General features: G+C 33.0%; 1 protein-coding gene across 2 annotated transcripts in view; it reads right to left on the bottom strand.

Annotated features, from left to right (window-relative positions):
- Window positions 1-24,994, bottom strand: part of LOC149772699 (uncharacterized) — a 65,348-nt gene extending 40,354 nt beyond the window's left edge. Inside the window, exon 1 of one of the 2 annotated variants that reach the window (XM_089947474.1) lies at window positions 24,729-24,994. The gene's annotated coding sequence lies outside the window, so the exon portion shown is untranslated. Of the gene's footprint in view, window positions 1-23,839; window positions 24,240-24,728 lie in introns of those variants that run through there. The other variant, XM_089947476.1, reaches the window with a different exon arrangement.
- Window positions 24,995-25,936: the final 942 nt, after the last annotated feature.

The following is a 25,936-nucleotide window of genomic DNA, read 5'->3' on the forward strand; positions in this document are numbered from 1 at the left end:
TGCTTCGTAACTTTTCGGGGCATCCATTTCACACAGACCATCCGGTGATTTAGTAATTATTTGCACTTGCTACACCTTGCATAAAACTTTGTTTAGCTTTGAATGAAACCAATGATCCGGGTGTATTTAGCGCCAAATAACAATTAAACTTAAATTCTATATGAATTGCAAATAAAAAATTAACTATAGGTATTGATGAATGGTGACACGTCAGAGTACTTTCGCTGAAGGAAAGATAGTGACGAGGAGAGGAGGACGGGGGTGGATGGATGATCAAGCGTGTAGGTGGAATAAAAGGAACTAGAAGATGAAACCGGCGATGGCGAAAAATGTATGATAACAAGAAGAATGGGTGGGGTGAACGTAGTTGTAATAACAGTGATTGGTCCACGTGGAGGAATATCAAACCCCAGAGGAGGGCGAAAACGTTAAAATAGAAAGAACGTAATAGAGACAGAGTTAAACTAAACAGTCGCATGACAAAGACGGCATTAGTGATTTATACGCAGAGATGAAAAGCATATCTCTAACCACTGTGCAGATATGGGTTACAGAGAAGAGATGCCTGTCTCTATATTTGGACTCTTCCAAACACCCGACATTATAATCGTGTCGTAGTCTCTGGGGATAAAAAATAAAATCATCCATCCTACCTTCACTTATCACAAATTATACTCCCGGTAAAAATTAAGTGAGAGGTTTCCATTTTTCTTATGATTGCATTTTTCCGTGTGGTACCCACGAAATTATAAATAGGCTTAGTTTGTGCAATACGGTACCTCGACTTAACATGACAAATGTATATTCTGATTGTTCCCAAAAGACATTGCTGAGAAGTCAGTATTTTAAGCACTCATAACAAGAGTGTTGTGATGTACCAATGCACACAAGAGGGAATACGATAACTACCGTATGTACTCTTAAAATGCAAGCCCAACTACAAACTGCACAGACCAGATCGAACATTGCTTAATGCATCGGTAGATCTAGGTCTTTGCAGTTCGTTAGAAGTAACCAAAAGACCAAATAAGACAGGCACATTATGTCCCTGGGGTGTTTGTAGCTGGACTCATCTTGTCAGTGACTATATACGGTATAAATGTGGACACTGCATTTATATTTTTATATTGCTTTCTCTTGCTTGCATTCCTGAAATATCCTTGCAGCGATTGTGCAAAAGCCATTATACGCTTGGTCGTCATGGAATACCTTTATTGGCACAACAGCTAAAAAGACAGTTATTATATATATATATATATATATATATATATATATATATATATATATATATATATATATATATATATATATATATATATATATATATATATATATATATATATATATATATATATATATATATATATATATATATATATAATAACATAATATTTTCCGCACCATCATAACAATTATTGCGTCCGCTTTTATACGACGACCTGATAAATTATCTCTTGTCAAAATATAATGCGATGTTGTGATAATGGTGAAGTTGACAAAGGGGATACAATTGAAAACGTTGAAGACAATGACGATAAGCGGCGGAAAAAGATAAATTGCTTCAGCTATGATTTAAACAACGAATCGGTATGGTATGTTATTTTACGGCACAGCAACACACGAAGGCAATGTAGTGCAGAGGATATTGAAGTATTGTGCCTTGCCATAAGACACACCACAATAGACCGCCTTGGCTCACGCTAACCTCTGAGTCTGCACGGTTAAACGATATATGTGACGATCACGGCGATGAGATTAATTACTGCTACAATGGAGATAATGACGTACGATGCGTTCTTGTGAATTGTAAGAAAATTGCTATATTGTTAGATTTTTGATATAAAATAAAATATAAACCGATTGTTACATTTGTAATAATAGTGACGCCGGTCGGATAACGATGATATTTTGTAAATAGAAGCAAAAATAACTTAAAATATTTTATTTCTTTCCCATGGACTTCATGCAGCAGAGACGTGATAGTTGCGTCCTACGTCGAAAACGAAGATTTGCTTTGGGACAATCAGGATTATTTTATATCAGCGTATCTTATAGACAAGCGCATTTTGTTGTGTTTGTTTAATTAAAAGTCATATATTAATGAGATCTCTCTTGTAATATTGACGTCATGGTGAACATAATATGAGAATAAAAACGTACCTGTTGGCTAATGTGATCGTATTACATCTGCAAATAACGAATATCTTCCGATAATAAAAGACAATAAAGAACTCATCATACCCATGTTAATTGCAATTTAATGATAAATGTATACTAACCAAACAAAGATTAACACCGATTTCATAAATCGAGCCATTACACTGACAGTAAGTGTCAGGATGATTCCGTTCAGAGTGGTTCTCACTAATAATGAAAACTGATCACTTTTTGCTCATGTTTTATGTTTGTTCAGAATGGTCCAGTTTTATGTACATATATTGCTTTGGCAACTGTCGCCTTTATTTTAAAATTAATGCGTCAACTGTCAATATGTGTGGATTGAACTAAAATAATTTAGACTGTTCTTTAATTGCTGTTTTTTTTTTTTTATAAAAAATTTGGGAAGTTAGAAATATTTCCCAATATTTTCTATTAAATTTGTCTCCTTAAAATATATGATACCATGCATCAGGGATATATAATGAATTGTGAACATCAATTAAAAGTTGATGTGCTCATAAGTTTATTCACAGATTTTGTTATTGTCTATTTCATTATCAAACATATGTCGCTTTGATTTTCACGGGTTTCAGTTCTTTTATAGCACTTTTACAAATATATCTAAACTTTCACAGCTCTGAATTTTCAGGATTTTTTATATATAATAAAAATAGCTACCCCACTTAATATGTAGCTCTTTGAAAGACTCGGCTGAATAACAGTTGTTTATTTTATATATTTAAGGTTACTCCAAAGCACAAGAACAGCCTATAACTGTATGTGAATTAACGTTTACAGTGAAACTTTCACTTGTAGTTGTATGCGAATGTGGAATTTCAAGTGGAATGTAGAATGCGCTTTATGTGTTATTTAATCCAAATTATGCATGCGTATTTTGAAAACGAATGTTTTTAAATGAAGCTACCTTAGCGAGTGTAAAATCTTTGTGATAATTCAAATTATGAAATAAATGGACTCGATATAGTATCATTTCGGATTGCACTTGTAATTGTCCCTGATGCTCAAATCGCCTGATGCATATTAATTTTGTGTCAATTTCAATAAAATCCCGATTTGTTTTCAAGAGGGAATAATATCGAATGTGGAAGTACAAGTAACAAGGGAATGGAATATCACAAAACATCAATAAAGTACATAACGGGAATAGTCAAATTTGCATTTAGCAATTAAACACTTAATAAAAATGTTTACACGTCAACTTTGGGGTAATTAAATATTCAATAGCAGATAACACGCTTATAAGTGACGCGTTTATCTGTGTTATACGATATTCTTATTTGATAGAGTTTAAACATTAAGGGTCAAATATCTTGAATTCATTTCGCTTTAAAGCATCTTTAAAAAAATTCAGCCTTGAAATGGGAGGGTGCAATTAAAGAGGGAATACATATATTTTACGGCCAGAATTTATTATTCATTTTGGAATTGAACACTAGTTAGTAGTAGGGTTGTAGAGTTTTTCTCTCTTTAATGACATAACGACAATAATTCTGTTATAACAAGGTGGTCAATATGCCTCATAGTAAAACATCCATTTTTATCTTAATACTTGCGCTCTGGGAGCTAAAAAAAATATCCAATAAGCGTTCTTTCATATTATGAATGTATTGCGGCTACTTCCTTGTTCTCACGTTATAATTATCAGTATCGAAATTGGGTCCAAAAAGGAACTGATGTCAGACATGTCGAGTGATATGTGTCCAAAACTTTGGAGCACAGTTGCTAGGGTCTACTCAAACTTGTGAATTTACTTTTAAGATACGGAGATCGTCAATCCAAGAATTTCCTTTTAAACCTCATCTTAATTTCAGTGTAGAAAACGTTAAATAGTAATTAAATGAGATAGGACACCGACCCAATCTAAAACATATCATTGAACTTCTAAATTCTAGAACTTATTGTGTCATCCGTCCAAATGAAAAAGAGAAAGTATTGAGGCAAACTGAAATAAAGCATCGATTCCAGCTCTATAATGCTCTATATAAAACCCTAAGAAAACATGAACGCATATTTTGCATTTAATAATGCAGTATTATTAAGATGGACGGGGCCGAGAAGTGTACACTGCACAAAACAGATTTGCAACAAAATTCCCCGTTCTTTACAAATATAAACTAAACATTACGTGGCACGATTCCGAGATTTGTCCAAGACGTTTGATTTATCTGTTTCCCCGGACAAATATGCATGTACTGGGCTAAGAAATGAGAATCAATTTTGGTGGCTGTCGGTTATTATCTGACAACGCTAGTCACGACTCTTGCATTGTGACAACTTATTTCACACTGACCGTGTCAGCCGTAGCTCACGTTCAGAGTGAGAACTGATTAGAAACCCTTGTGTGCTCGTATGTCTGTGCGTGCGAGGAAGAGAGTTTGTTTTATTAAGAAGGCAATATTTTCTTAAGAATGTCATATATATATATATATATATATATATATATATATATATATATATATATATATATATATATATATATATTGTATGTGTGTGAAATTATTCCAGTATATACATGTATCTATGTATGAATGGATTGCTGGCTGGGTGGATGGATACATTGATGGACATATAGACTGTTATGTTGTTCACTTTTTCTCGACACTTGTGGTTACAAAAAGACCCTGTACCGTTTCGAAATCGAGCAATTTTGTTTCAAGACCTGGCTAAAGTCGTAAAAAAATAGATTGAATTTTTATACACTCTCTTCCGATTTTAGTCTCTTTGTTCTTCCCAGAATCTCCATTGGATCAAAATTTATTGTTGTCCTAATAGTGCAATTACGCGGAAGCGAGTACTGTTAAAAACTTTTCATGTTGAAAGCACCAGCCACACTTAAGATTTCCAAATCTGTACTTGTTACCGTCCACACATTTTTTTTACAACTATTACGAACCTAATAGCCAGCAAGCGGGTTTCAAAGATTGTCATATTCAAAGGATCATCCAAAGAATGAAAACCTGCCCAATCCGTAATGTGTTCTTTGAGTCTTTCTCCAGTGGTTGCCACCATAATAGCAAAAGGCCTTCGAGGGAGTTTGCGTCAGGTGGAAAATAATAGAGCGGGATACGTTTAATGATCAGAAGATGGTTTTGCCTTCTGGGTGCATGGAACTAAGAGCCGTGCACATTGTTTGTCCTGGTTGCGAAATTCCAGCACCAGAGTTTTATATCCGTTTTACGGATTTTTTATGTTTAATGAGACAAAAGCAGAGGTCGAGCGAATCCATATCTTATTCAAACTTATGTCAGATTTGCTTTGACTCTTTCCAAGACTGTCATCCCAGAAAGGGGTATAACGTCAGAGAAAGAGCTTGAAAAGGCCACAAGTTGTCTTAAAACTTAAGTGATGCAACAAGATTCGAGAGAGTTGTTCACCTGCAAGTATGATTTAGAAATTCTCTTTAAATGAGGACATCAATGCCATCCAATTCAGGCGGAATCATGAGTAGGTATTATAATTGTCTGATACATGCACAGATGTCGTTCAAAAAGGGAAACATTTTATTTACTGTGGTAAAATTATTGCTTGTAAAGATAAAATGCAGTTCTCGAGAGAAACACATTTGTTCAGTGAATATGAAATTCAGTATGTGGCATTATTCAACTATGGCCTTCTTTGTAAAACGTTCCAGCCTGGTTTCACTTTTTATTTTCTATCAATTGTTACATGTTATAGAAAACATTCTGGTTTAAAGCTACTGAGGACTGAACACAAAATTTCTTTAACTTAGAAATTATAAAAATTGAGCAAGAGACCTTCTTCAAATTATAATTGGGCAATTATGCCCATGAATTTTAAAATATTTGTATAATAAATTATGAGATCTCTTCCAGAGCAAGGTTAAAACAAACAGACAAACAAACAAGCAAACAAACGAACAAATTAAATAAATAAATAAATAAAGATAGATATATAGATGGATAGATAGACAGATAGATAGATAGGCAGGCAGGCAGACAGACATAGAGACAGACAGACAGACTGATAGATAGACAGGCATGCAATCAGGTAAGCAGACAGACAGACAGATAAATAGATGATGGCGGTACTGGGATCACTACTACTACTACTACTACTAATAATAATAATAATAATAAAAATAATAACAAGAAGTTTAGGTAGCTCAAATGTGTTATCAAAAGTAACTCTCTCTCTCTCTCTCTCTCTCTCTCTCTCTCTCTCTCTCTTTCACGTCACCCCGAACTTGCAAGAATCACACAATACAAAATGAAGATCTTTGCCAACTAATTACAAATGTTTCCGTGTGTATAATTTAGTGATGATTTTGTTTTTTTATAGTCGGCATGACTGAGGGAAATATAGCATTCCCCGTTGCATACAAGCAGTACAATCCATCATACATCTTCAGTGGTATGGAAATCAGTATAGTCCCTTGTTATGGGCCAAAATTATTTAGAAAAGTTGGAATAATCAGCGTCGAATGTATATTTTTGATATCGCACGAAACAGTCCAGACAGGTGTTGAATCATATTCTATATTATATCGTTTTAATTGCCAAAACAAGACGTTCAGCTCTTCAAATGCAGCGTTATAAGTTAATTCACAGTCTCTGATTCTATCATTTAGAGTTTTTAGAAAGATAATTTTACTTATTCTGTTGAAAATATTGATATATAGCATAGATTGCACCAAACTGTCAAGAATTATGGTCTGCATACACAATTACTTGAATTTAATTTACAAATGAAAATTGAAGTATTTTGTGTATCAGTCATTATTGATTGTATATTTTTGATCAGTGACATCGGCATCAACATATACTGAGTCATATTTTTAACCTCTGCATTTATTTATTGGCAAAAATTGGCAGGTTAAATGACGAGAGGCGGGGTGGGTTGGGTTGTTTAAACCTTGAATCGTATCTCAATATACTAAAATAACTGTAAAAAGGAATAAAGAAGATGAATAAGTAGGAGCTCACAAATTCATGAACTTATTCGAGAACACACTGTATTCATAACTTGTTTGCATCAAACAATGCACTCAGCTCAAAGCCTTTAAACGACCTCAGTATAAGTATCACCCTCATGGTTTCTTGAGATAGCAACCGAAATCTTAAGATGGCGCATTTTCAAAATTCCTTATCTGGTTTCAGTAGTCTGTTGTTATCAATTACATTACTTTGTCGGTGCCTGTTGTATTCAGTCTGATAAAGACAATTACAAGAAAAATAATTGATTAATGTGAAATTGAAGAGGACATTCTTAGCACTAATCATATTGGGCCGATACCTGTCAGAAGTGTTTCAGTCTATAAGGCGATCCAAGTTGTCAAGTTTATGCAACTATGCTGTTTGGCTGTTATGTCATAGTCCATTGTTTACCCTCTCGTACAAAAATATCAAAATTTGTTTATTTATTTATTTATTGACTTATTTTGATTGTTACTTTATATATGCGTGATTTTAATATGGTATGAGATAAAACATTTTTTATTTGCAAACATAAAATGCTGGCAGATAAGAAGACGATGAAACAGATAAGAATATCAATATATAGTTAGTTAGTTAGTTAGTTAGTTAGTTTCGGGGGTGGGGGCAAATCAAACACATTGCATTCAAAGAGATGAAATAATACAACCAGAAATATGTTTTTGAGTCTGATCCAAGAGAGGAATTATAGTTTGTATTACTGAATTGCAAAATGAATTGCAAAATGAATTAATACAAAATGAGTGAATAACTGAACAAATGAAAGAAAGTTTGAATTATAAATCAATCAAATAACGGTTGAATCAACTGACCATTGTAGTAAAGGATGAATCCAATGACCATTCGAGCAATGGATTAATCAAATGACCTTTGGAGCAAAGGATGAAGCAAATAACCATTTGAGAAAAGAATGTAAAGGTATGCAATATCTCAGTTGGGGACTTGCATTAAGCGACATATTTTAAGAGAAAACTGTTGGAGGGTAAATTATGAAGCTCAATAAACAGAAAGCAAAATAATCAAATGTGTCATAAAAGAAGATTGTATTTTTTAAAAGAAACTAATAAAACAAATATTTTATATCGTTTATTTGGAAGTCTACAGTCCAATCGTATTTAAATAAGTCAACAAAGATAAAATACTATTGGATAATTATTAACGCAAATACAGTAAAACGTTTAGTTGTGCAAGAAAGGAAAAACAATATACTTTCGTAAAGGGACAATCTTTCCATAGGCTTTAACTTTCAAACGTTTCCATCACTGACGATAATGTGTTTTTGTGACGACAAAGTTGAATACTACTACTACTACTACTACTACTACTAATAATAATAATAATAATAATAATAACGACAGAAGTAAAGGAATACAGAAAGACGCAAGAAGTAAACTGACAGATCTGGATCAATAAGGCAATGTGTTCATACATGATTTCTTTGTAATTAATCAACCTGTTGCAAGGGCTTATAATGAATGCAGAAATTAAGAAGAAATCGAATTGAAAAATACGATGAAAATAAGATTACGTTCATACCTTAATGCGATTCGGTCAACACAATTCCATTTGCTACGATATCAAGAATCTAAACCTTATTTCCACTTTTCGCACATTAATCTCATTCTCGTAGTAATAACGCCGACAAAGTGGACAGTGGTCAGACTTGATTGGACACTCGACAGCCATCGAGTACGTATTCCTCATGGGCCAATTTTGACCTCAAGGGCCCTAACACCAATGACAAATATTGGTCATAAAATCATTTGGATTTGACGGACGTTCAGAATCAAACATACCGACTAATAATTAACTGTTAAACAGAACCCTTCACTTGGAGGTTAAAATGATTACTCTAGGCCAAACCAATGTTTGGGGACACTTTGCTGTGATTGATGAGTATGTACAGGATAAACATGTTCATACACAAAATGTACATGTTCATGGATAAAATGTCTTCAAGAAACTTATTAAGGGTTTCTTTGAAATTGAAAGCATTGGTGATAATTTATACAGTGTTGTAAGATATCATATGAATATAGTTATTTAAGACTAGTACGCTGATTGTATTTAATGAAAATAGAGAAAGAAGGAACCACACCGTCATTTAAGGAGTGGGGTATTTTAAACCAGGATATTTTCCTTCACCTTCAGATATTTTTCAATTATTTTTCTGCAAAATAAGAGAAACAGTATAATTTTCAAGCTATCCAAGGGCTGCATTTTTTAAACAAAATAATTGGCTATCCCCTTCACACACACACACACATCCGAAAATTAATTAGTCTCTATGCAAAGTACCTACTCGGTCGGATTTATTATGCAGACTGTGCAAATAATTTAGCAGGAAAAATCGGGTCTGTTTACCGTGCACGTCACGAGACGCATGAATCTTATTAAGAAAGCAAGTTTGAAATTACCATTTCAGAGTTTTATGCCCATTTTGCAAACCCTTAAACCTCTCCCCATCCCCGTTTTGGTACATTTACGAAGAAGGTTCAAAAACCACCCCACTAAAAGGTTTAAATAATAGAAAAAGAGATTTTCTGAAATTTGACGATGGAACCTATCCTTATCGAACTACACAAATGAACATTTCGAAACTGTCCTAAATAGTATTATTTTTTAATTAGGTTTTGTTCGCACGTAAATCTGAGTCTAACATCTTGTACCAATCAATAATGATTTTTATTTATCGTATATTAAACTGACCAGAGTCGCCTATATTGACGATAAATATTAATAACAATCAGATAATCAATATCCAGACCCACGTCCGAAGAGTTTATAATTTTTCTCACCAGCTTCTTAGAAGATGTCTTCAATTGTGACTATTTTTACAAATGTGCATTTTCTCTTTGTCTTGCATAATCCTTTACTTTGCGGTAATATATTTCACAAATTCGTCACCTATAGTATTTGTGTTGGCGACGACCGATATTTTAGTTAACTCTGTGAATGGCTTTCGTGATATACGCGACAAACGTTACTTATCCCTCCCCTCGGCCCACACTCGGCCCTTTCTGTTATGTTAAACTTTTTAAAATTAGTATGTTGTAGTGATGGAGTGGTTTTATTTTCACTATCTGCCACATTTATCTCCGAGATGCGTCGGATTTATCCTTTAACTGGACATTATATTGCCCAATGACCGAACGATACCTGTGGCCCTCCCATATATTCTCTCCTTTCTGACGAGTTTGCCATACGGTGAGGAAGATCAAAGTAGAATTTTATTGCTATAAATAGGTATCAATTAGGTCCGATTTTACCAGGTAAATTCGTTAGAATGTTACAAGAATTAGAAAGTTGTCTATTTATGACGGCATTGTTTCGCTACAACAACGAGGTTGCTAGCTAAAATGGACATAAAATCGACATCAAAAAGGCATATAAAGCAACACACAAGAAGGGAGGTCGGTAATTTTGGAGTAAAGCATAGAAAACAGATTGGACGATTGAGAGAATATAAAGAGCGAACAGTTTAGCAATTATTCGATGGGAAATGAACCGCTGAATCCTAACACCTCAGAAATAATTCCCAACCTTGGAATATAAAAGCTATTTGTCCCATTGGATAAATTACTATGTTCAACACACAGATTGTTCACTAAGTTAGTGTTCTATGAGGAATAGAACCGTTATACAAAAATCCTCACAAGTTGAAGCGTGTAAGAAAACTGTTATTCTGGTTAAAGAAAAATGAATATAAAATCCAAAAGAAAAAGGAAAGAGGATATATTCACTATGTCAAAATTTTTTTTAAAACTAATGTATGTGACATTCACAATTCTCTTACAATGAAAATCACTCCAGTTCTTCATGTTGCGTTGAAAAAGGAGTGTAAGGAGTGTACACAGTGATAACGAGAGAGAGAGACAGAGAGAGAGAGGGGCCCGGTCCTAGTACAAGGCAAACGAGGCAAATGCCATGGGCCCTGCGCTTTCAGGACAACTCCGCAATGCCCTTTTTTGTTTTTGTTTAGGGCCACGCTCATCGCTTTTGCTGCCTTGGACAACGTTCAGAACAAATGATTTTATATACGCACAGAACTTATTTATTTAGCTCAAATGTATTTTATTGCCATGTTATTGACGTAATTGGGGTTGGGAAATAGATTACCCAACTTAGGGACTTTCAACCACGGAAATGCATTTAGCATAACACGTGCGAGAAGGAGCTGGTGTCTTGAGTAAAATAAATCAATATACAGTAATTGTAATATGTAACAGCTTTGAACACTTGAGATGATTTTTAGAAAGACACCAGTAAAAAAATTCATTGAGAATTGTATCGATGAATTGTACATGTGTCCCATTCAAAATAAATTGTTGCTTGTTATTGCTTTGTTTTTGTTTTTTTTTAAACAAAACAGTGAAACATATAACATGAATTTCGCTCTATCTAATGTAAATGTTTTCTAATTATACTTTTCTTCCCGCAAATGTACGCCATTACGGCTTGTACGATATGTTGGTCTGTTTTGCACTTGTTTATTTTTCTTTTCTTCTCTACACAGTGTAACTAGGTAGAAATGAATAGTAAATTACAATCTAATAAAGCGGTCTTCTTCTGTGAACTTTTCAAAAACATTATAGTTTTTGTAAACTTGTATAAATGGAATAGATCGATCGTAGTACCTCAGTTATCTGAAATTTGTCTATGTAAAGTTCATCATAAACGAGGTTATATATTTTCTTGAAACTGAAGAAAATAACAGTTGATTTATCAAAATCTTTTATTGCTTTTTGTTAAGAATCTACTTCAATTGTTCGTCCAGATTGTATCATGTCTTGAAACAAGATAATCGAGTGTTTAGGCGAATTAAATATTATTTTATACTTTTTTCCATTTCTCCAAGGAAACACGGATTGTACGATGTTGAGATATAACTGGAAGACAATTTCAATTTACTACATAGAGCAACTGTTTTTTGAAACGTTACTGTTGAAGAACATATTATAAAAGAGCATTTCTGTCAGAGACTTCGTAGAATGTGGCAATAGCCTAAGACTACATTAAAAAAAACAGCGACTCATGCTTTATTGAAGCAAAGGCTATTCAGCGAGTGATGGGAGACAACTCGCACAAGATAATGTGCAACATTCTCTCTCTCTCTCTCTCTCTCTCTCTCTCTCTCTCTCTCTCTCTCTCTGATATTGCGTAGTTCAACCTACGTGGAAAACAGTGTCATTGTGATCGTGTGGGGGTTCATTTTACTTTGCTTTGTTGTGTTTTATTAAAAACGAAAACAAAACACCCTAACTTTCGCATTCATCCAGTCGCCACTTCATAGTTGATGATCTTGGTGCTTAATTGACTGCTTGAAGAAAAAAGTTTCAAATTTATTTTCTTTACTTCTTCAATGGAAAATAATAGCGATCTTGTTAAGAATCATTTCAAATCAAGATATCTGAATTTACCGTGCGTATTAACTCCATCTTGTTCAATCCAGGAACACTTAACTTTTAGCCAATACAAGTAAATAATTGTTTTCTCAACATGTGACACTGACGAAGTCGTTCTATTAATACTGTACCAACCGCCGATGCAACGCCCGCGATTACTGGCGGTTTTTGGGAGCAAAGACGTACAATTGCATAATTTCTTGCAAATCCACTGTTTATTATCAACGAAAGTGTCCATACGAAGACAGTGATAATTTCTCGAAAAGGAGACATACAATTACATATGCATCTGAGTGGTATATATTTCGAGCGGGGAAGTGTGTGTGTGTGGGGGGGGGGTAATTCTGAATGTGCATAATATTAGGCTCATTCAAATGGGTCTTATTTGATTGCAGTGTAATTTTCAAAATACACACTTCCTTTTATATACTGACTGCTCCCTTATATATATGATGTGCAACTCTAGGACGAAGAGAGAGAGAGAGAGAGAGAGAGAGAGAGAGACCTTGCAGCAGCACAATTACAAAAGGGTCCAATTTCCTTAGTTCTTCATCAAGGGAAAAGAACAACTTAAAAAAAAAAAAAAAAAAAAAAAGAAACACCTAATAGGCGTCTTGAGAGGGAGAACCTGAAAAATTCACATGTTTGACTCTCACATAAAAATTATATAAATATAAATATTGAACAAAATGGCAGATGAAAATGGGTATCAAGGTACGCAAGGAATCCATAAGCCGTGTTTTCCTGTCAATGCCTTAGTTTTTATAAACCCTTTGCAGTACATGAGATTTGCATCGATATCCTAAACCACCCACGGTTGAAAATTTCATGCGGACGAATTATGTTTCTCTTTTTTAATAAAATTTAACACGTATCTACTGTAAACCGCGCAAATGTGTGTGTGTTTTTTTATACACGTATTATGATTGGTCGTCTTATTTTAAAAGAGGCAGATGAGAAGGTCTCAACTGTATCGAATGTACATTACATTTTAATTTTCTCTGCTACCCCGGGAGTTGATTTATACACGTCAAAATAAATCAGCGCCATTTAGTTTGCTACTTTTTTTTTAAATTTATAAATGTTTCTACCTCCCAAATACCTACCTAAAACGAGCTGGAATGGCGCATGACCTGCATGTGTGGTCTAAGTTATTTTCCATGGAATCATACATTTGACAGATTTATGAAGGTACGATAGCACCTGTCGCTGCGATAAGTTCAACATTGGAATGCTTTCCCCCCCATGTAACCCCAATGGATGGCATGTCAACAGGGTAGATGAGTGTTTTTCGTTTTTCTTTTTCTTTTCTTCTTTTTTAATAACAACTAACCATGTTTCCTATAAAATGGATACAATTTATCCGCAGGAAATTATTTATTATCAATAGCAAGTTTCTACAGGTATATCAATTTTATCTAGTGTGAACATAAATTTGAACAAGTGTGGAAACGTAGAAAATGCATTTATTTCTACTTGATGTTGGGTGGATCAAGCGTACATATGAATTCCTACCAAACTAATAAATGGGATACATCTTTAGAATATAGACATCAATGAATTTGAAGCAGCTTTGTTTTTACAAATTTATATAAATCTTTAGATACAATGTCCTTTAAAACCAGTTTGATTTAAACCAGTATCCTAAACCTATGAGCTCTCTCTTTAAAGAGCAAAACTTTTCCTGTAATAAGTCATCCGAATTATGGCATGTTGACTTTTTATACGTTCGAACTACATCTTTCAACATCACCTCTTTATACAACCATAACACGCAAATATTGAAACCTGTATAAAACAGGCAACTAAAAGATTGTCCAAAACTGACTGCCATATAGAGGTGACTGTTATATGCAGGTGAAAGTGGTCAAAAATGTACAACAATAGGCCTTGCAAACTATGGCGGTATTGCATAAGTAGCAGTTCGAGCAGGTTTTACTTATGTTTTATGGTTCATTGTTTTCTTAGTTAGCTGCTTTATTAGAAGGTCACGTGCTTAGATATATACATTTTCACTTATCTTTTTATCTACCAGTTGCTCTCTATCTCTCTCTCACACACACACACAAACATACATACACACGCACATACACAGAGTTTTGAGTTACAAAGAAACAAGGAATTATATGTCATTCCTTAATGAATTAAACCACATTATAATGGCCTCTTCCTGAAACGAACAGAAACTTTAATTACTCAACTGTCCGCTTTACGAAGAGTTTACTTTTTATGAATCCGCACATCTCCGTTAAGGTCTTCATTGTGTTGCTTTCATTTCAAGTTAGATTTCAACAGAATCGAACGGCTCAAACATCAAAACAGAAATCTTGCCATGCAGTGACGCATTTATACGTTCTGTTCTCTTTTCTATCATTCTGGAAGACGTGGAGTTTTCTTGCATACCCTATGTTTTATAAACTCGATACGGAGAAAGTCATTATACTCTGGACTATGAAACCCTTCTGATCAGATTTATCCCTTTAGCTCCATCTTTGTATAACCTATATTTATTATTTGATATCACTATCGGCATCAGCCATTTTTAATGTCCTGCTCAGTGCATGGGGTCATGTTTATTATATACCTCCCGTACGTTTGGGAGCAGGGGTACAATTTAAGACACGAGCCAGGGAAAAGTGTCCCACCCTCCTCCGTTTTAGAGTGCAACCTTCAAATATTGGACCTGGTATTCCATATGGCTCTCATTTCAGGTGATTAATTCACTACAATGACCAAACATGTCACAAGCCAGCATTACTTTGTCTTTTTCAACTACATTGATTTTTATGGATGTTATGGTGTGCACAACCGTTAATTATGCATATAATACGACAGGGATCGATGAGCGAAAATCGAGAAAATTAAAGAGGATGTAAACGTTTGATCTTGATACCACCTGTAAAATGGAATGAAACATCAGAGAGAGAGAGAGAGAGAGAGAGAGAGCGAGAGAGCGAGAGAGAAAGCGAGAGAGAGAGAGAGACAGACAGACAGAGAGAGAGGGGGATTTTGTGCAAGAAGGCAGAGGTGGAGAAGATCAATTTTTGTAATAAAAGCAACCTCTGGAATCAAAAATCTTTCCGTTACTATTTTAAATTAAGCATTGTACAAAAACAAAGGGCTCGAACACGTACAGTATGCTCGATGTTAATTTACTTCATATCAGTATACTAAAAGTCTCTTGAAATCTGGAGGCATGTAATGTCTGAGGATTGTGTGGAGATGCACAATACAACGAACAAACAAAACAACGTATATTTGGCAAATATGAACAAAAGCTCAAATGCGCTAACTCACAGAATAATGTTCAAATAATGTTCTGAATGAATACTTCTACATTAAAATCTATTTTTATATTACTACACAAAGTAGCATGAAACGGACTTTCCCGTTTTACGAATAAAATGTCAGTACAAAAGGTTGGGTGAGCGATATTATTGTTTTCACAAAAAAAACTTGGAGACGAAGCAAATGAGAAAGGAATTTTACACTTGGAATTAATTAAAAATGATATAATTGAAATATTGTCCATAAAAATAGATAAGTGTCGTAAAGGCAGATTAATGAGCATTGGTCATCTCTTCTCTGTTACCCAGAAACAATTTTTTAAAATATTTTTCTTCAAATGTCTTGATATTTATCATTTATATTAGAGAGAGTGTGGTATTTGTCCCACTCGTATAAAACAAAATTTCAGCAAACACTTTACAAATTTTAAATCAAGGAAAACATTAAACATGACATTAAAATGCAATTAAAATGGTATCAAATGTTGTTAAGCAAAAGTGTAGTTTAAAATACTAATTGTATGTACGGGAATATGCACGTGCAGAGTATGACTGTCGTTTAAGCGAAATGAATAGTGTATGAACTAATCTTAGATCACGTGAATGACGCCCTAGGGGACGGAATACAACCGTTGTGTGTATTCCCACATAAACAAGAATTGATAGCTATTGACTGAAAGAATTGTGGGAGGGAATACATGCATGTTATATTAGAAAGGTTTCGTTAATGCATTTGCAGATCCATTATTCGATCGTAATAGCATTTTTAGAAACATTCTATAAAGAATAGAATATATTCATAGTTTTTTTTCTTCATCAATATGAAACTGCTATTTTGTGACGCTCGTTCAAAATAAGAAATAAAACGAAATAAAAACTAACTTGAAACATGAGACCTTCGGTTTCGATTATTTTGACAAAGAGTTATGGCACATATATGACCTAGCATTGAATTCCTTGAACGGTAATTTTGTCCCTAATTTTATCAAGATTCCATTGTATTCTGAATTTCAACACACACACACACACACACACACACACATCTATCGTAACACAGTATATCCTAGCGTTGTTGCCGTTACTAACTTTGCTCATATCTACCGATACATTACCCCACTCCCCGCTCCCTCTTTATGCATCAGGATACATTTACAATACATTAGAGTACACTGGCATTGTGGGTCTCACAGACAGGATCCATAGAGTCCAGACTCTTTTTTTCTTTTGTAAATGGATTGATGTACTCTGAGTGCCAAGTCGGTAATAAACGTCGCATGTATGCGGGATATGATAATTATTGATTTCCCAAACTAGTGCTAGCTCACACACACACACACACACACACACATATATATACACGCACACGCACACGCACACACACATGCACGCACACACACACAGAGCAAGAAACACAACAACCAATGCGGGTCAACTGACAATGGTTTACATGTTAACACAAATATCTTCCCTTCCTAAAGGTAGCCTTTATTTGTCTTTATTTGCAAATAAAATTATTATAACACCACTCTTTCTGACATTACACAACTTTATTTTGCTGTTTTGGGGTGATATTTATGTATACATATATTGGTATTGTTCGATCTCATTTTAGCAATTTAAAAAAAATAAAAAAATAAAAAATATCCAAACGTCAAAGATCTTAAAATTAAAGCGGAGAATGGTTTGTATATAAAAATAAATCCATTATTAAATTTTCATCTTGCGAATTTTTTTTTTATTTAAAAACTACACATACACATTTTGAATTGCCATAAAGTATTGGTGTTAAAATCATTCTGGTTGCAAATTTTGATAAATACAATAATTCTGTAAATAAAAAAAATACTTATATTTAAAACCTTGGTCAGGGTACCATTAACAAAATACTTGGGTGTGTTTTTATGAAAATCAATAACAAAGGATATCTGTGGTCTTATTACAGTGTCATAACACTCAGTAAATTGATATTATTCAACAAGGGATATTGAATAGCAGTTCTTCCGTCCGTCCAACCATCTATCCATCAATCCGTTCATATATCCATTCATCAACCAGCCAATCCACCCACCTATCGCTATATCAGTCATTGAATAGCAATTGTATACGACCAATTCTCTCTTCATACTATTGATTTTGAACAGCTGCACAAATGTTGTTTCTTTATAAATAATATATGTGAATTCAAAATATTAAACAATCATTTAAAACGTATTCATAAAAAAAATTGCACAACATACGTATGAAAATATAGGCAAACCTTCCAATTTCCTATGTGTGCGTTTGATGTACTATGGACATTATAGGATTAAACTGCGATTATTTTTTAATTTAAATATGCTGACGATGCAACAAAATGTATCCATATTTGCATGGATTGATACGTGGCAAACATCTCAATAACGCTTTCCCTACATCTGTCTATTCTATTGCATCTTAGTGATTTATGAAATATCGATAAATTTATAGTTTAAAAATACTCAAGATAAAATACGAAAAAGTACTCATTAACGTTGATAAAATTTAAAAGCTAATTCAAGACATGTTAAGGAAATTATTTGCTACAAAGATATGTGTATTTACAAAGAATGTCATTGTTTACCATGGCATATCAAATAAACGTTTTTTTTCTCTATAGGAATGTATCTATAAGTATATGTATTACAGCGTATATTAAATAGTGAAACGTGTACGTGTATGCTGTACGTGTATGCTGTATGTGTATGCTGTACGTGTATGCTGTATGTGTATGCTGTACGTGCACGCTGCATGTGTATGCTGTACGTGTATGCTGTACGTGGGCATAACGCAGGATGTAGAGAATGATACATTCAATATTTCTTGCTGAGGATATTTGTTTTTAAATTTACAGATGCATGAAAATGAAAACAAATCAGTACAGTTCTTTATCTATCCATTCATAAAACACTACTCTCCTTCATAACCTTGGAACAATTTTTTTATGCAATTGTTTTTACAAAATCATGCCAATCGAGCTCTCTCACCTTCCTTTCCTTTCATTCACGTTCGCTCTCTTGTTAAGAAAATTGTATGTTGTACGAGAGAGAGAGAGAGAGAGAGAGAGAGAGAGGGAGTTAATCTTTCAAGCTTTTCCTAACAATTTGTTTATCTTAATGATCTTTCAACGATTTGAAAACCTGCACTGATTTACAAAATGTCTTTCAAATGGTAATTTCCGTCCTTATGAGCTTTATGGTGGCAAAAATGAGCTTGTACCGACTCAAGTTAAGTCAAGTACCTTCACTGAAGACCTACAGGATGCAAAGGCTGGGCGAGATTCCCCGACTTAGCTAAACATACATAACGTTTTACAGCAGCTTTGATTTATTATTTGTTTGTCCTAGATTTCACAATTTGTGCAAACTGCGTGTGGCTTTGTAGGTAAAACAGAAGAAGAAAAATACTTTTGGAAAGACTTGGGTAAGGTTGAAAAATAAGAGGAAATCTAAAAGCCATCCAACAATAAACCTGATGAAAAAAACATATACTGTGTTTACTTTGTGCCAGAAGACTTTATTCCCCCTGACTATATGTATGTATGTATGCATGTATGTATGTATGTATGTATGTATGTATGTATGTATGTATGTATGTATGTATGTATGTATGTATGTATGTATGTATGTGTGTGTGTGTGTGTATGTATGTATGTATGTATGTATGTATGTATGTATGTATGTATGTATGTATCTATGCATGCATTTTAATAATTTGTCTCTGCCACACCATCCTTTTTTCAGACCATTTTCTATCCCTCTATCATTCTACGTTTGCCTGTTCGTCCAACTATCAAAAATTAACTTAATAAAACACGTCATCCTCATAAAAAGCGAAACAACAATATCAAAAGATATTGTATCATGCTATATTCCATTTTATTTTAATGAATGTTTTCTAACTTCACCTGGCATTGCCACACTATCTCGGTTACTACTTTTCCTTCAGTGATTCAAAAGGTCCTATTTGTTACATGTCGAAGTCGTCTTTTATAACATTTGTTTGTGTGGTTCAATTCAGATCTTGTGATTGTTTAAGATGTCGCAAATTTTCATACTGAATGCATTATTTATTTTATGTTTCGTAATTACAGTCAACATTTTAGCACTTTCTGCCACCTTTAATAAATAAAATTTAGATTAATAAAATAGAAATATAAAAGTTACAACCACCAAAACGTACTGTCACAACATTATATATTATGCATATATAATTTGAAATTCATGAATATAATCTTCACTAACGTATGCATGCTAAATTCTTGTGATATATAACACCCATATTTTAATAATGCAAAATGTAAGTTTATCCGTATTGTATAAAAGGATAATGGTAGTGCCTATAGGGACGTATCGTGATTAATTATACACTCATGTTCCGTGTATTTTGTGGAGGTTGTAGGGTTGGCATTACACAGTTTCAATAGCATTAATTAGGTATATTGAATTTCTTTGCTTTTTGCTCGTTTCAAGACAAGGGTGGAAGAGTATGTTTTATTTATGGCGATACTAATGAATTACCGCACACCATAACAGAGTCGGTATTAGTAATGCTTTTTACTTATTATTTTCTTACAATATTTGACAACTTTTACGTACTCAGAGAGTTACCGGGCGCATATATATTCCAAGTATATAGAGTTCATAATTTTGTTGTTTATGTACCTATTGTTCTGCTGCTGATTGTATTGCTGTTGTTGCTGCATTTAAAATACTGCTGTTTATTTTGGCTATAATAACTACATTTTATTATTATTATTATTGTTATTGTTATTATTATCATTATTATTATTATTATTATTATTATTATTATTATTATTATTATTATTATTAAAATCAGTGCATAAAGAACAGCTTGCTCCAAATATTAGAAAATTTATTAATTTTGTTCTCTACAAATTGAATGTTACATTTAAAATGAAACTAGCAGATGTTTTGACATAAGATATATGTTGTTAAGCGGAATAAAGGAAATGAAACTATCTTCAACAAACTTTGTACTTGTTCAGGAATACCTGAGTATAATGGACAATATTTGCTCATAAGCTTTTTATTGTAGACAAATAGGATTCACGTTTCCAAAGAAATGCATTCATACTATGTATTTTTTACGTTTATTTTTGTAACCCATTTTAAATTGATTCTTGCAGATACGAATATTTAACAACGTTAAACTGAAAATGAACAACAGGAAAAAGGCAATCAACAAAAGCTGAAAAGGGAAACAATAACTGTAACAGAATATCAAATAATATTGTAAACAAACTAACAGCTGTATATCAAATACGATTGTAATATATTCATTACGTAATGAATATTCCTTTTGATTGGGTGTAGTGTTGCTCAAATGCTTACTTTAAGTTCTTCTATCAAAGTAAGTTTATTTATTTATTTATTTATTTATTTATTTATTTATTTATTTATTTATTTATTTATTTATATTATGAATCACGATGGAGGATAAAAATCCATTCCTATGAAGGTGCATGCAAGAGCTTAACAAATTCGGACTCAAGCTGATGGAAATTTCTATTTATAATATTAAGAACGTCATTCACACGAAGACAATAACACATATAATCTATCATATGTTTGAATCATAATTTAAATTGTCATTATTTCAATTTATCAGAATGCTTCGTTAATTTGTGATATGAGATTACCGAATAAAAAATGAGTAGGGATTAGTTGTACGTTTGTCAGAATTTGGTAATCTAGTAAAATGGTAACGTTTGACTTACGAAGACAACAGACAAAAGAATAGAGAAAGAAAGGAAGCAGATGAATAAAGTACAGTCTACACAGATTGTTGTTGTTAGGTTAATTCCAATCGAATCAGATGATGTTCAGACAGTCCTTTGCAAATATTACAATATGTACAAATAGAAACGGTTGAATTAGTTTCACGTACTTCCTGTAAATAGTTTTATAAGCTCCAAAACGGAGAAAGACGAAAATGAAGTGATGTAAAATAAAATACAGCAATAAATGGGAAAAACAGACAATTGAAAGGAGTAAAAAGCAATGAAAACCGTTTGCTGCAATATACTAAACCAACAGTAGTGTTCGTGACTTAAGAAATTATGTGCTCAGGATAGTGTGAAATTAGTATTAGGACCTTAGTGAATTCATTTAAAATTAATTTGAATTATAAAACTATTAATTGAAATATGATCCCGGTACAAATGAGTTAATTTATCCCTTGACATCTCTAAGTATGTTTGCTCAATTTATTTCAATGAAAGAAGTGCGTACATTTTTGTTACCGATTTTGCGGACTTGGTTAGTGATGTGGATTTAATGTGGGGTCATTTAACTCGAGCCTTATAAGCTTCAAACACCGATAAACATCGAGTGTGTTGTTAAGCTGAAATCGACCTAAGTAAAACCATCTTTAATTTATACAACACACGGTGGGAAAAATGGTAGGTATATTCCCTACATATTGTGGCCTCTCTCCAGGAATGTAAACACCTCACATTAAATCCAAACTAGGGTTGATGGGTGCATTGTCATATGTTTTACCCAAGGCGGTGATACATACTAAAATAATATGATAGCAATTTAAGGGCAGTGAAAGGATATATAATTTATAGAACATGTACTATACTGTGGTATATTTCTACGCAAAAATGGATACTTGGTTCAAGGCAATTACTGATTTTTTATATACTTTCTTGACGCTTTGACATTGATTATTAAACATAATAAATAAAATTAATGAAATTACATGGAACAGTACGCATACATGTGCATACATGTGTGTGTGTGTGTGTGTGTGTGTGTGTGTGTGTGTCAATGTGTGTGAATGAAGAAAGTAGTGGCAAAAATAAAGTAAAAATGCAACAGTACCAATTTTCCTCATTAAAACTACCCCATTTCCCTAACGTTATTATATCTGTACTAGGATTTGGACGTCATTTTAGATGTAGCGGAATTACAATAAATAAATAAATAAATAAATAAATAAATAAATAAATAAATAAATAAACAAACATATAAATGAATAATAAAATGCCCAGGTATATCTTTTAATATTGTAAATCTCTTGGAGCTCTAAAGATTAGTTGATGGACTCAGTCCACATTATTATTATTATTATTATTATTATTATTATTATTATTATTATTATTATTATTATTATTATTATTATTATTTATTATTATTATTATTATTAGTAGTAGTAGTAGTAGTAGTAGTAGTAGTAGTATCATTATTATTATTATCATCATCATCTACCTCATCATTAATATTTAATATTAATCAGCAAAAGCAATGCTCGGTGAAACGAGAAAATAAATGTAAAAATTGAATTTGTATTATAAAGCAAAAGAAATCAATGTACACGAGAAGGGAAAACGTTCACACTTATTATTATGCGTAAGTACCTAAAGTCAGAATTTTAATAAAATTTTAAAGCAAGAAATGTATTTTAATGTATAGATAAATAATAAATCCTATGTTTATACACATTCTGAAAAATGAAAGCTTTATGCTTTACTGGTCATGGCAATAAATTATATATATATATATATATATATATATATATATATATATATATATATATATATATATATATATATATATATATATATATATATATATATATATATATATATATATATATATATATATATTTACAACCACCAATTCGCTCTGATAAATTTAATCAATGCGTTATAGAGTTACACTTTTGAAATAAATTAAAACATCGTGCTACTTAATCAGATATAATGTTCTTTATTTACTTATGTGTTTAAATTATTGCATTTTTGACATCGACTATGTTTTGCGAAATGTTGCGGACAATCTGGACAAAGAGATGGGAGACATACATATTTTGTCACTGTTTGTATCTTGACGAGGTTGCACAAATCATGAATATAAAACAGCAATCCATATTTATATTATTAAAATTAGTAAAATAAGGTAATGTCGCCAAATAAAACAAAACATTGAATAATACTTAAAACATCATGTGACAAAAGAGATGTATTTACCCAAGGAAGACTGTATTTGATGTCCTGTCCATACATCCCGAGAAACGAATTTTGTTTTCTGGTATGGATTCCATTGCACAAAATTCACTAAAATGTGTATCGAGTCTAAATGCGTGTACAACTAAATGTGTATTGAGTAAACTTTTACTGCAGGAAGTTAGTAAACAAGTTATCCTTGAACGCGTTATCCGAGTCTGAACGTATGTCGGACCGGTGATCAGAATGGTATCTGGTATAATCGCATAAGGGCCCTGTTGCATTTTGCAGTTTCCATTTTGAACGTGCACATTTCGACTGGTCTTCGGGGGCTTTTTCAACAATATCTCTATGCGTGGGAAAAATGCAGTCTGAATATATATGCGTTGTGCATTTGCATGAATCAAAATTATATATTTACATTAGCTGCAAAATGTTATCTCTAGACGATGTAAAAGTCCTGTATTCTTTCAAGATGTGAAAAAACAACAACAACTCAAACGATAACACAAATGTGACCAAAAACAAGTAAGACTGTTGTCTCCCTCTGTTAACTGCTGCTATGTTCGATGTATCAGTGACTGTCCCGTATCGTTTAACGTACATTATGTGCGACGAGAAGCAATTTTACGATGGCATAAAATTTTCAAGCCTTTAGGTAATGGTATAAAAACTAGCGTGCTTCGATTCTCTCTCGCAAAACAATAATTCTGGCCCATCAATGCTTCTTATTGCTCATAATTTCCCCACAGGCTCATGGGGAGCGCCGGTTTCCTAGTGAAACCCGCCTTCCAGTGCCTTTTAATTGCTATATGAATCGCTGGTGATGTTATTGCAAATGTTACCAGCGGACGTTTGGTGTTTGCTGGTACAATGCTGAAACTTGAAATAAAAGTATATAAACATACTTTACCTGCACTGATGCTGAAACCACACTGATCAAGTGGTCACTCTCGCTGACCACTTCATGCATGGAACCATTTCCTAGTGTAAGGTGATTTATGGAGAGGCAAGTGCATTTGCTCTCAAGCGAGACTAGTCACTATGTGGCGTGGTTAACATTACAATATCTTGTCATAATTGTTGCCCTTTATATCAGAATTCTTTGATCTTCTCAAATTGGCGTTCCACTATCTTGTCCTTAACAATATTTAAAGGAAATCTATACTAGACATATTTAAAACGCATACTAGTATGATTTTCATTAAAGCTGTAACTCGGTCATGCGCGAGCGTTGCAGTGAAATCCCTACGCTTGTAAAAAAATAGTTCGCCGATAACTCGCTAACGTGCTTTGGATTGTGAGAAATTTCAGGTATGGAATTCCATTTAAATTAATCATGCATTAAACCTTTTGTGTTATTATGACATCAAAATAATGGACTACAGGCAAGTTATGACTGCATGTATCATTCTTGACCATTGCAGATTTAAAGGTTGTTAAGTTGAATACACTGAGATTTTCTTATGGCATCTGGTGTTTATGGCAAAAAGAGTTTCTACCAGATTGCACCCTCTCACCCCATGACCATGTTTTCGCCAAACATAGGTTTAGTATAGCGGTTACATTACTGAGCTTTGATCATGAAAGAAACTTGTAATTAAGTTCGCATTCTTTCTTTTTTGATCCAAGGGCTGCAATTCAGTTTAAACAGGTGGAAAATAGAATAATTTAATGATATCATGTATTCATGTAATGATATTAATTATATCTCGATATAAAGTATTTAGAGAAAGTAACTGTGAACGTTTTAATTAAATGAAATTTGTTTCCTCAGAAGTATGCAACTGAGAACTGGAACCCAGTGTTTTATATGTCATTCCTTTGTCTGACTGCGAACTAAATATAACCATATATGTTGTGGTCCATGCATCGGTCGATAATATTTTTCCTTATACAGTATAATTTATGTGCTTAAAAGATTCTTTTTCAATTAGCTTGTCCTTCATTCTGTGTTATCAATTAAAAAAATACTGTAATATATGTGTCTATGTATGTACATACACACACCTTTCTTTCGATTTTAATTATATATATATATAGATATATATATATATATATATATATATATATATATATATATATATATATATATATATATATATATATATATATATATAT

This window comes from Sinohyriopsis cumingii, unplaced genomic scaffold, assembly GCF_028554795.1.
Source record: "Sinohyriopsis cumingii isolate HCF-2022 unplaced genomic scaffold, ASM2855479v2 utg001242l, whole genome shotgun sequence".
Taxonomy (NCBI): domain Eukaryota; kingdom Metazoa; phylum Mollusca; class Bivalvia; order Unionida; family Unionidae; genus Sinohyriopsis; species Sinohyriopsis cumingii.